Raw genomic sequence first — 11695 nt, 5'->3', positions numbered from 1 at the left:
TGCAACCTCTCGATCCTCTCGATATTCTCCTCTCCTCTCCTGTCCTGTCCGCTCCTGTCCTGTCCTCTCCTCCTTTTCCCTCCCTGCCTCCCTCCTTTCCGTCCTTCTTCTCGCCTACTTTAATCTCCCAACTAATGAACTTTCGTGCAATTCTTTAGAGCAGTGGTTCTCAAACTCTAACATGTATTTCCTGTAGGGCTTATTAAAACACCGATCGGTCGTGTCCACCCCCCTCCCTCCAAAGCCCCTCTCCTCCACCTTGCCCACGTTTCCTGTTTAGTAGATCCAGGATGGGGCCTGAGATTCTGCATTTTCAAACAGTTCCCAGGTGATTCTGAAGCACTCTCAGATCACACTGTGAGAGCTTAGCTAACTCATTTTAGAGCTTTAGCGCTTAGCTAACTCATTTTAGAGCTTTAGCGCTTAGCGAACTCATTTTAACCTTCACAGCAGCTCTTTGAAGTGGCTGTAATTTACAATTTCCAAATCCGAATCTGAATCTCTGAATCTCTTTTGCCCCCTAAATTGTCGAAATCTTGTATATTAAACCGCACAAACCCTGTCCTCCAGCTGAATAAGTCCTTAAACCCGACGTTCACTCCTTCCCTTCCCCACCTCTGATATTAAAGCCATCTTCCCATACCCTAACCCCATCAAGCACTACAAACCTAAAGTTGAGTTACTGTCACTATTTAAAAGTTTAAGGTTGTTTTTAAAATATGAGGGGCATGGAGAAAGAGCGAATGTGAGCGGGGGATTTACTCCTCTGAGTTGGAACCAGCCTCAGGGTAGAGCGTCTGAGACCTGAATTGCAACGTCTGAGGATTTGGTGTAAAACATACCCAGAACTAATCTGATTAGGAAAAGTAAAGGAAAATAAACTCTCAACTGCATTTTCCTTGATTGTCCTTTATTCATAGCTAGGGACCCTAGGACTGTTCATATTTTAATGTGTAATTTTCCGTAGTCATTGACTGTCCACAGGGTAATGTTAAAACCCTTTGAAGATTAATTTACCATGGACTGATGCCTTGTGGTAGAAACAGAATCTTACACTTTTTATTTCTAGCAAAACTAGAAAATAATCATTTTTAAAAGTTTTAGAAAAAAACCTCTGTGTTTATAGAACAGATTATGAAAATTAAGACAAATTGCTAAATGTGTCTAAGCATTGTTGAATTTTAAAAATGGTGATAGGTCTTAAATCATCAAACAAAACAATATGATTTTATTTTTTAAGATTTGATAGAACAAAGGTCATTCACTTTTTTATAATTTATTTTGCATGTGATAAGGGCAAGGAAGTTAATATATTAATATAAGTTGGCTAATTGTAGCAAGCTCCACTTAAAACTGCTTTTCCTGTTTAATTAAAACATTTGGAATCAAGCCCCAAATACTTTTGCTTTATAATTAGACCAACAATTTTATTTCCACACTTCTTCCAAAAGTTTTTTTGTTCAGTTTTTTAGTGAGGTGAATAAATATAGTATGTTTCAAAGGAAAATGATTGAAAATGTGAGGTTATTTACTAATTAGTTTGTAGAGTTTATAAAGGCAACAGAAAATTGGATTAAAAAACCATAGTATTAAAAAACTTTGATTGAGTTATCAGGAGTTAGTATTACAGACCAAATTTCTGCAATTTTTGCATATATGTGATCTGTGATTTGGGTATGAGATGAAGGGAAAGATTTTTTTTTTTTTGAGAAATACAAAGCCAAAGCATCTGAAAATGCTCTGAGTCAGCCTCTATAGCACATACTTTATAAAACCAGTATGGCTTGTGGAAAACAACGCTATGCAAGTATTGAAAAGCAGATTGCTAGTTTCGGTATGACTTGTGAGAACTAGAGGATTTTAAAATAGGAATTCAACTGTGAGTTACTAACCAATTTGAATCATTCAGAATATTTTGTAATAAAATTAAACTCTAGTAAGAAAGCATATTAGGGCTTCCCTGGTGGCGCAGTGGTTAAGAGTCTGCCTACCGATGCAGGGGACACGTGTTCGTGTCCCAGTCTGGGAGGATCCCACGTGCCGCACCCACGTGCCGCACGTGAGCCATGGCTGCCGGGCCTGCGCGTCCGGAGCCTGTGCAAAAAAAAAAAAAAAAAAAGAAAGAAAGAAAGCATATTAACAAAACAGTTCTTCAATCTTATTTAGGGTCAAATACTAAACTAGTGATTTCACAGTAACATATCATGGGGAAAATATAACAATTTAGAATCCATGAGTACTTTTACTTGACCAAAAAGCAACCTAATCTTAGAATTTGATGGGACTGCCATTTAAGAGGTAAATGGAGTATAGTGGTGTGAGATAAAAAATGATCAATAGACAGTACATTGTACGCAGATGACAGGAACTGTATTTAGTTTTTCTCCTTCGGAAATCAAACTGACTCCTAAAGGCACAGTAATTCAAACAATGTTCAACAGTATTTCCAAGTCTACTTCTTACTGAATAACAATGGTCAGGCTTATTTTAAGAGGGGGCAAAAATTACGTAAAGTTCATGGGGAAATATTTTGTCCAAATGATTGTTTTAGCACAGACATGGTAAAGCTCTACTGGCCTAATTTTCTGATTCTACTAGTCTCATATGATAAATTCTCTTCACTAGTTCAAGATCTTCTGGTAGAGTAATGCTCAGAGTATGTGTTTAGTTAGCCCCCAATGTCTGTGGGTGAAAGGGGTTGGGGACAGAAAGAATCCACTCCCAGGACTGGAGGTTTTTAAAAAATTCTTCCATGTATTTCCCCCATGCTCAAGCCCTTTATTGCTTATTCACCAACACAGTTAACAGTCAACATCTGTTCTAGGCGGATTTTAAGAATCGGTGGTTTATTTCAAGGCTCACAGATCCATTTCTGCCCAAATACTGCTTAATTATGAGGCTCAAAATTCTGTGAAAAATATATCCTATTTAAATCTGTTGTAATCTATGAAAAGGTACCTGCAAATGGCATCACATTAAGCCTTACCAGTTATTTACATCCTACTATCGTCGAATATTTCAGTACTTTTTTAAAGTATGTTCTGACAGAGAGAGTGAAATATAAGGGTGTTGCAGATGGATACTGGAAGGGTGTGAAGGGTTTATACCTTAGGGAAAAACAGAAGCATTGGAGCCAAGAAGACAGATTTTACCACCTTCATAGTATTACTTAACTAGGCAATTTCTCCTTCCCCCACATCTCCATATCAAATGATACATATTGGTGAAAAAAAGTATCTTCTTTAAACCACTCTATCTTGGTCTCCTTTGTTATAGTAGCTTAGCCCATACCCGAGCTTGTTTGATATTATATTACAGCACTTTTCAGAATTAGCCTGTATTGGAGATTTTTATATGTGTTTCTTTTACCCTCATTAAACTGTGAGCTTTAAGAGAGCAGAGACCTTGCCGTTTTTATCTTTGTATCTCTTGTAATTTAGAGATTGGTGGAACAGACTTGTATATGTTTGTGGAATGTGATTTTACCCCTGGAAATAATATGATGGAAAAAAATTTTTTTTTCCTTTATCCATTCAACCACTGATGGACACATAGCCATTCATCTATGTTTGCTATTATAAATAATGATGCAGTGAACATGGAGGTGCAGAGATCTTTTCAGCATGGTGATTTCATTTCCTTCAGGTATATACCCAGAAATGGAATTGCTGGATCATATGGTAGTTCTATTTTTAATTTTTTTTTTATCCTGTTTCCATAGTGGCTGTACTAATTTACATTACCACCAACAATATATAAGCGTTCCCTCTTCTCCAAATCCTTGCCAGCTGGCATTTTTTTCTTACTCCAAGTTTAACCTTTTATCAGTTTGATTATGAAGTAATTTTGGGGAAACCATCCAGAAGACTATTTGAAATGTGAATTTACATTCAGCAAAGCTAATGACAAATCTCACCTTATTATCTTGAGATATTAGCCGAGGATACTGTATGCATGCTATGTTGGGGATGTATACATGAATAGGGTGTGTGATCAATAGTGGGAGAAACTTTTGCTTGCAAAGGGGAACATGGAAATGTTCAGTAGGAGAGCCAGGAGCCTCAGATACTTCTTCCTCTGCACTCTCCTTAAAGTGTATTCAGCCTGCTTTGCTAGAGTGGAAACTGCTGGAGGGCAGGGATCATTTCTTTCCATTTGACTCCTCAGACTTAGTAAGAACATAGTACATAGTGAAAAGCTGATAAATACCTATTGAATGAAGAGTACCTTGGGGAGAATTTAAGTTGGGGCAAGTGGTCAACAATGTCAAGTACTATTAAAAGTCAAATAAGATAGGAAATAAAAAAGAGTCTGTTGGGCACATGAAAAAATATGCTCAACATCACTAATCATCTGAGAAATGAAAATCAAAACCACAGTGAGATATCACCTCACACCTGTCAGAATGCCTGTCGTCAAAAAGACAACAAATAATAGATGTTGATAAGGATGTAGAGAAAAGGGAACCCTAGTACACTGTCAGAATGTAAATTGGTGTAGCCACTATGGAAATCAGTATGGAGGTTCCTCAAAAATTAAAACTACCATATGATCCAGCAACTCCATTCCAGTATATATATCTGAGGAAAACAAAAACACTAATATGAAAAGATACATACAACCTGATGTTCACAGAAGAATTATTTACAGTAGCCAAGATATGGAAGCAACCTAAGTGTTGGTCAACAGATAAATGGATACAGAAGTTGTATATATTTTGGGTTGGCCAAAAAGTTCGTGCAGGATTTTCTGTATGATCTTATGGGAAAGATCTCTCTATCCATCATCTGTCTATCTAGCTAGCTAATCTATCTGTCTATCATCTATCTATCTATAAAATAATTCATGGAGTCAAGACCAACTGAGGGGATGGAGGGTAGGGACTTCGAAACTGCAAAAATCGAGAACTTGTTCCCTGCCTTCAAAAAGTACGATATTTAGGGCTTCCCTGGTGGCGCAGTGGTTGCGAGTCCGCCTGCCGACGCAGGGGACACGGGTTCGTGCCCCGGTCCGGGAAGATCCCACGTGCCGCGGAGCGGCTGGTTCCGTGAGCCATGGCCGCTGAGCCTGCCAGTCCGGAGCCTGTGCTCCGCAACGGGAGAGGCCACAACAGTGAGAGGCCCGCGTACCCCCCTCCCCCCAAAAAAAAGAGTACAATATTTATTTGGGAGAAATAGGGAGGCAAGATATATGAATAATTTAGTTCACTGGGAAAGAAGTGCAAAGTCACTCAGAACCAAATACTGAATAATAAAATAAGGGCTGGGGTGCCTAAAGTTCACAGAAGCATTGGAGCAATGATTTGGGCTCAGTTGGTGAGAGGAGATGTAATGGAAGAATGAATGTTTTGAACTTGGCCTTAAAAGTGTGAAAGATTTTTCTTTAGGGAAAAGAAAGGGAAAGACTTTGTTTTCTTTCCCAGACCAGAAGTAGCATATATGGATTAAATTTTCCTTTGGTCTAGCAACATATTTATGTCCCGGAATTAGCTTTATAAATCTAGTAGTTTTCCTCCCCTTGACCTACTGCTTGTTTGAGTTAAGCAGAAGATTTCTAACACAGTGTATTGGATGTGATTCCTTAGTACTTCCAAAGGATTTCTCCTAGGTGAGCTCCTAAAGGTGTTAGCCTTCTTCAGATCTCTAGCCCTTAGGAGAGAGCATGACTCAGAGTAGCTGGAGCTGAAAGAAAATTTATTGAATTGCATTCTCCCACTCAGCTCTTGGTATAGGTCTGTCCTTAGTCCTCTTCTGTATTCGGGTTAGTTTCCCCTGAAAGCCCTCATTTCTGTCTACACACTTCCATCCAGCTCTTTTCTTATCATGTTTTACTCAGTCGTGGAACACGCCTCTCTCGACTGATTGGCAGCTGCAGAATCCTAAGGACATAACTTCACGGGGAGAGTGCTTAGTTGGGATAAATCAATAAAAAACACAGATAGGTTTGTGGACGACAGAGCAAGCTTTATGCACTGTTTTTGTCTGAAACAGGGTAGAGTTTTTACAATCAAGGAAACTATTCATCTTTTCAGTATTTAAGGAGGGGCTTTGGAAAGGTCAGATTTCATAGCTTCTGTGGAACTGGATTCAGTGGTGGGCTGCTGTGCTATGTGGCCACAAGGTGGCGCCAGAGCCCTGTTCAGTAAAAATGCACCGTTCAAGTGCCTCTGGCGCTGCTGCTTTCTGCTTACATTGTTTTAAGGACTTTCTCAGACTCACTGGAAAGATTCTGTACGTTCAGACTCATTTCTGTGTGTGTTCATCTTTCTATTATCCATGCATTTGTTTTTGTGTATATATGTCCTTGCATCTTTGTATATCCTTTTAATCTATATTTACATCTGTACCTAATGTTAATTGAGTGTTTACAATATCAAGCATTTCACACAAATTATCTTCCCTTTATTGAGGTATAATTGTCATATAACATTGTATCAGTTTCAGGTGTACAACATAATGATTTGATATACGTATATATTGCAAAATGATCACCACAATAAGTCTAGTTAACAACTGTCAAGTATAGTTACAAAATTTTTTTTCTTGTGATGAGAACTTTTAAGATCTCTCTAACAGTACATAATACAGTATTATTAACTCTAGTTACCATGCTGTACTTTATATTACCATGGATTATTTATTTCATAACTGGAAGTTTGTATTTTTAAACGCCCTTCACCCGTTTTGGGTACTTCCTATCCCCCCACCTCTGGCAACCACCAATTTGATTTCTCCTATCTGTGAGCTCATTTTTTTTGTTTTGTTTTTTTGTGCTTTTTTTGGTTTTTTTAGATTCCACATGTAAGTGAGATCATTTGGTATTTGTCTTTGTCCGACTTATTTCACTTAGCATAATGCCCTCAAGATCATCCACGTCACAAATGGCAAGATTTCATTCTTTTTAATGGCTGAGTAATACTCCATATGTATGTGTGTGTGAGTGTGTGTGTGTGTGTGTGTATTAGATTTTCTTCATCCATTCTTCTGTCAGTGGACACAGGTTGTTTCTGTATCTTGGCTATTGTAGATAATGCTGCAATGAACATGGGGGTACATATATCTTTTTGAATTAGTGCTTTCTTTTTCTTCAGATAAATACCCAGAAGTGGAATTGCTGGTTTATACAGTAGTGCTATTTTTAATTTTTTTGAGAACCCTCCATACTTTTTTTCCATAGTAGTTGCACCAATTTGTATTTCCACCAACAGTACATGAGCATTCCCTTTTCTCTACATCCTTACCAACACTTATTTCTTGTTTTTTTGGTAATAGCCATTCTAACAGGTGTGAAGTGGTATAAATTATCTTATTTAATCCTTATAAAACCTTTGAAAATAGGTACTTTTATCATTTGCAAATGAGGTAACTGGGGCTTAGAAAAGATAAATAGAAATAACCTGGGCTTCCCTGGTGGCACAGTGGTTGAGAGTCCGCCTGCCGATGCAGGGGACGCAGGTTCGTGCCCCGGTCCGGGAAGATCCCACATGCCGCAGAGCGGCTGGGCCCATGAGCCATGGCCGCTGAGCCTGCGCATCCGGAGCCTGTGCTCCGCAATGGGAGAGGCCACAGCAGTGAGAGGCCCTCATACCACACACACAAAAAAAGAAATAACCTGCTCAAGGACACAAAGCCTTTTTACCCTTTATATATAATGCTTCTCATAGGTTAACTTTCACAACATCTTTGTGAGTTTAAAGTATATGCATAGAGAAATAAGAACAGTTAAAGTAAATTGATTAGAAAGGGAAGCAAGCCCCTGTGCCCAAAATGTTTGTCTTTGGTTCCTGACCTGTTGATTATTAGTTTTCGTGAGCGTGGAGATCTTGTCCTTGATCAAGGTGGATGTATCACACCCAAGCTCCCCATACGGCTGAAGCACAGCTGAGATCTATGAAAGTTACTGGAGTAAAGCAGCTTGAGAGATCACTCCCTCCCAAAGCAACTTTAGCAGCCCCACTTCAACCTCAAGCGATACGTAAAGGATTTGCTTGAGAATCGTGAACAGCAGTCGTGAGCTGAGACATTCTGAGAAGATCGATTATTTCATCCTTTTACTCTTGTCACCGTGGCCAAGGACTTCATTCAAGGTGTTTAATGATTGTTCTATTACACGCACTAGAATATAATGGTCATAGGTAGAGGGAAGGAAAAACTATCTTTCTAAGTCTCAGGCTCATGATCTGTAAAATGAGAAAATAATTTTACCTCTTTCGTAAGGCAGTTGTCAGGATTAAATGAGATAATGAATGTCAAGTGTATGGCAGAGTGAACATTACTCTATTGCTGGAGAATAATGGATGGTAGTGTTGAATGAAGGTGGGGGATTGGCAGATGGAGAAGAGAAAGGACAACGAAAAGGAAGGAAGACAAAATTCACCAAGGGACTGAGCGGCAAAGGCGGGGAGGCCCTTAGTTGCATCCAGAGACTGAAAAATCTGTTAGTTCCTCAGTCCTGACTACCACCAGCCAGAAAGCCATAGAATTTCTGGCAGGAGACTTCGAGATCATCTAATGTAACCATGTTATGTAAGAAAAATGAGTTGTGGGACTTATTCAAGGTCAACTAGAGGCAGCTCCAGGATGAGAATCCAGGACTCCTGACTTTGATTCTGGTGTTGTTTTACCACTGTTCACATTGCTTTAGGTTAATCAGGGTATTTGCAAGCACGAGACTGAGACAGTCCTTGTCTGTATAGCGGGGCTTGCTTTAGAGCCTTGAGTTGCTGAAATACAATGTCCTATGGAATTGAGAGAGGGCAAGGTATGATAACTTTAAATCAAAAGGACAACTTACATGGAGTCTTAGTTCTCTTTGGCATGGTATCAAGTTCATGGTGCATTCAATACATCTCTTCCTAGAAAGGCTACATGTAACGTGATATTTTCCCCATTATGAGAGAACTATGGCTCCTTTTATGTGTGACCTCTTTAAGATGCTTTCTTTTATCTTTACTTATGATATAACGTTATAGAGACTTATTTCTCAGTAAGCTCCCAAATATAAATAGCAGTAACTTGATTTTATGGGCTAATATATTTTCAATAGAGTTATGCTTTCTGAGCTTTCCCTAGAGAAAATCTTACTTTTGTTAGGTATATTAGCATCTATCTTTTATATACATGGCTACTGGACATAAGCAAGTAGAAAGTAGTTCATTGGATGGTTTCTGAAATTTTAGAGGCTGCCAAGATGGAAGGATCCTTTCCTTTAAAATTACGTTGAAAAATTTCATTTGTAGTCCCACACGTAGAGTAGGTCTACCATTTCTTGATTCATTTTTAATGCTGCTAATGAGCTTGTTCATTTCACTATTCAAATAAGTATCTTGTTTTTTTTGTTTTGTTTTTTGTTTTTTGCAGTAGGCGGGCCTCTCACTGTTGTGGCCTCTCCCGTTGCGGAGCACAGGCTCCGGACGCGCAGGCTCAACGGCCATGGCTCACGGGCCCAGCCACTCCGCGGCATGTGGGATCTTCCCAGATCAGGGCTCGAACCCGTGTCCCCTGCATCGGCAGGCGGATTCTCAACCACTGCGCCACCAGGGAATCCCCAAATAAATATCTTAAAAATATATTATCCCTTCCCTCCCACTCTCATGTACACACATCAATATGGGTGAAGATAAAAATTGGAACTATGATAATGCTATTTCGAAACATTATATTTACTGTGGCTTCCAATGACAAAAGTGCATATTTATTGAATGAAATGTAGACGTTGTAGAACAGAAAGAAGAAACTAAGAATGAGGTTGGTTCTGGAAAGTTTTCTCCACTCTTTGCTGATGGTCCCCTCCTTGCTGTTTTCTTTGTTCTGCTTTCACGGTCCTATGAAGACCCAGACTTTTTGTTGTTTGTTCGGTCCTGTGGCTCTGCCATACCCGAGGGGCTTGGAATCCTCCTCTGGCATCTCTGAACCTGGCCAAAAGAGGGGAGGGTCAGGGAGGTTGTTTTTTTTTTTTTTCTTTTTTGCGGTATGCGGGCCTCTCACTGTTGTGGCCTCTCCCGTTGTGGAGCACAGGCTCCGGACGTGCAGGCCCAGCGGCCATGGCTCACGGGCTCAGTTGCTCCGCGGCATGTGGGATCTTCCCGGACCAGGGCATGAACCCGTGTCTCCTGCATCGGCAGGCGGATTCTCAACCACTGCGCCACCAGGGAAGTCCCGGTCAGGGAGGTTTTAATGGGCCAGGCCTAGAACTGGGATGCATCATTACATTCATAGCCTATTGGCCAAACTCAGTTACAGACTGTCACACCTATATGGAAGGCAAGTTGAGAAAAAAGTAGTCTAGCTTGTGCCCAGGAAGGTTTTGTGAGCATTCAAGAGACTCTTGTGATTGTTTGCTCTGCTGGCACTTAGGATCTGTCTCATATTCCTGCTGTGTATAGAATATATCACCCAAGGCAGACAACCCATGTGGTCACTGTATCCAGTTCCAAGTTTGGTATTTCCAGTCCTTTTATGAGGACTTGTGAACTATTGACATGTGGACGAGGAAGAAAAGTTATCTGCTCTCCCTACCCACTTAGTGATGGTGGAGCAGGGACAGGATAAACACAAAGAAAACTCTGCTGGGTAAAGAAAAGGATGGGAGACTTATAGCAATCTCTGGTCCACAGATTCTGAAATTCTGTTAAGCAAGCATTCTAAAGGCTTTCTAAACTGGAGGTGGAAGAAATTCCTTGCTCGGCCCTGATTCTGCTTTCAGATAGGAATTTCCTTGATCAATGTTCCTCATGGCCCTGGGCTCTCCTTCTGGGAGGTTCTTTCTCATCCATTACCCTTTATGCTCACATCAGACACAGACTTTGGTGAGTATGCCTTTTCGGGGAGTGTGTGTAGCTTCCATTGTCCCTTCCTTCCTGAGGGCTGTGTTAAGACTTTTCCAAACCAGGCTTCTTTAAACCAGCCTCATGATTTCTTTGGCAATTCCACCAAAATTTTGATAGTTTTCAATCTATTTATAAACTTTCAGTAAGCTCCATGTGTTGGTTACCATGCACATAGATTTCCCCTACACATAATTCTTAAGCTTTCCCTGTATGTCTGTTCACTCTCAATCTCTCAACTTAGGGGTAGATGCTTTGAGTTAGGGCTCAGTGGGGAAGGTGGCACCCTTATTTTGATGTCTCCTGCAAGGCTGAGTCACTTTGCCTAGCTGAAATGTCTTACTGGACTTTGTTGCTTAAGGTGTTTTAAAATCTCCTGTCTTCATATTTGGGGAAAGAAGAAACAGATTTTCTAACCCTGTAAAGCATTTTGACTCTGTTCATTCCCTTCTGTTACTGCTTGAAAACCAGACAAATTTTTGCCTGAGCTAATCTCTTCCGTGTAATACTTCACGGAAGGCAGGGAATAGTAGCCAGTATATAACACTTTCCAACCACTTTCCCTAGAGCTACAGACTGGTAGGCAGTGGCCTGTCTTTCAAGTTGTCAGCCTGGTTTTATCAAATGTTTTGTCTGGCATTACAGTGGTCTCTAGCCTTCTAGACTCTCATGATTGTTTACTTGAACCCCATGTCAACCCCACATATTTTAGGTTTTTTGTTTTTGTTGTGAAAGCTCCCCACTTCAGAGTAATAGGTTCTGTGTTATTCTTTATCTTAATAAAGAACATTAGCTGTTATAGCAAATTCCCAGATCATAATGATTTAATAACTGTAAAACTTTGACACTTTGCTCACCCAAAGTCTAATG

The 11695-nt window shown here is 40.0% G+C and overlaps 1 long non-coding RNA gene across 1 annotated transcript in view; it reads left to right on the top strand.

Annotated features, from left to right (window-relative positions):
- The window catches only part of LOC136791981 (uncharacterized), a 126581-nt gene that overhangs the window by 66891 nt on the left and 47995 nt on the right, over positions 1–11695 (top strand). The window lies entirely within an intron of this gene.

The sequence above is a fragment of the Kogia breviceps genome, chromosome 9 (assembly GCF_026419965.1).
Source record: "Kogia breviceps isolate mKogBre1 chromosome 9, mKogBre1 haplotype 1, whole genome shotgun sequence".
In the NCBI taxonomy this organism is placed as follows: Eukaryota; Metazoa; Chordata; class Mammalia; order Artiodactyla; family Physeteridae; genus Kogia; species Kogia breviceps.
Note: the sequence above shows the minus strand (reverse complement) of the source record. Positions and strands in the feature narration are given on the sequence as shown.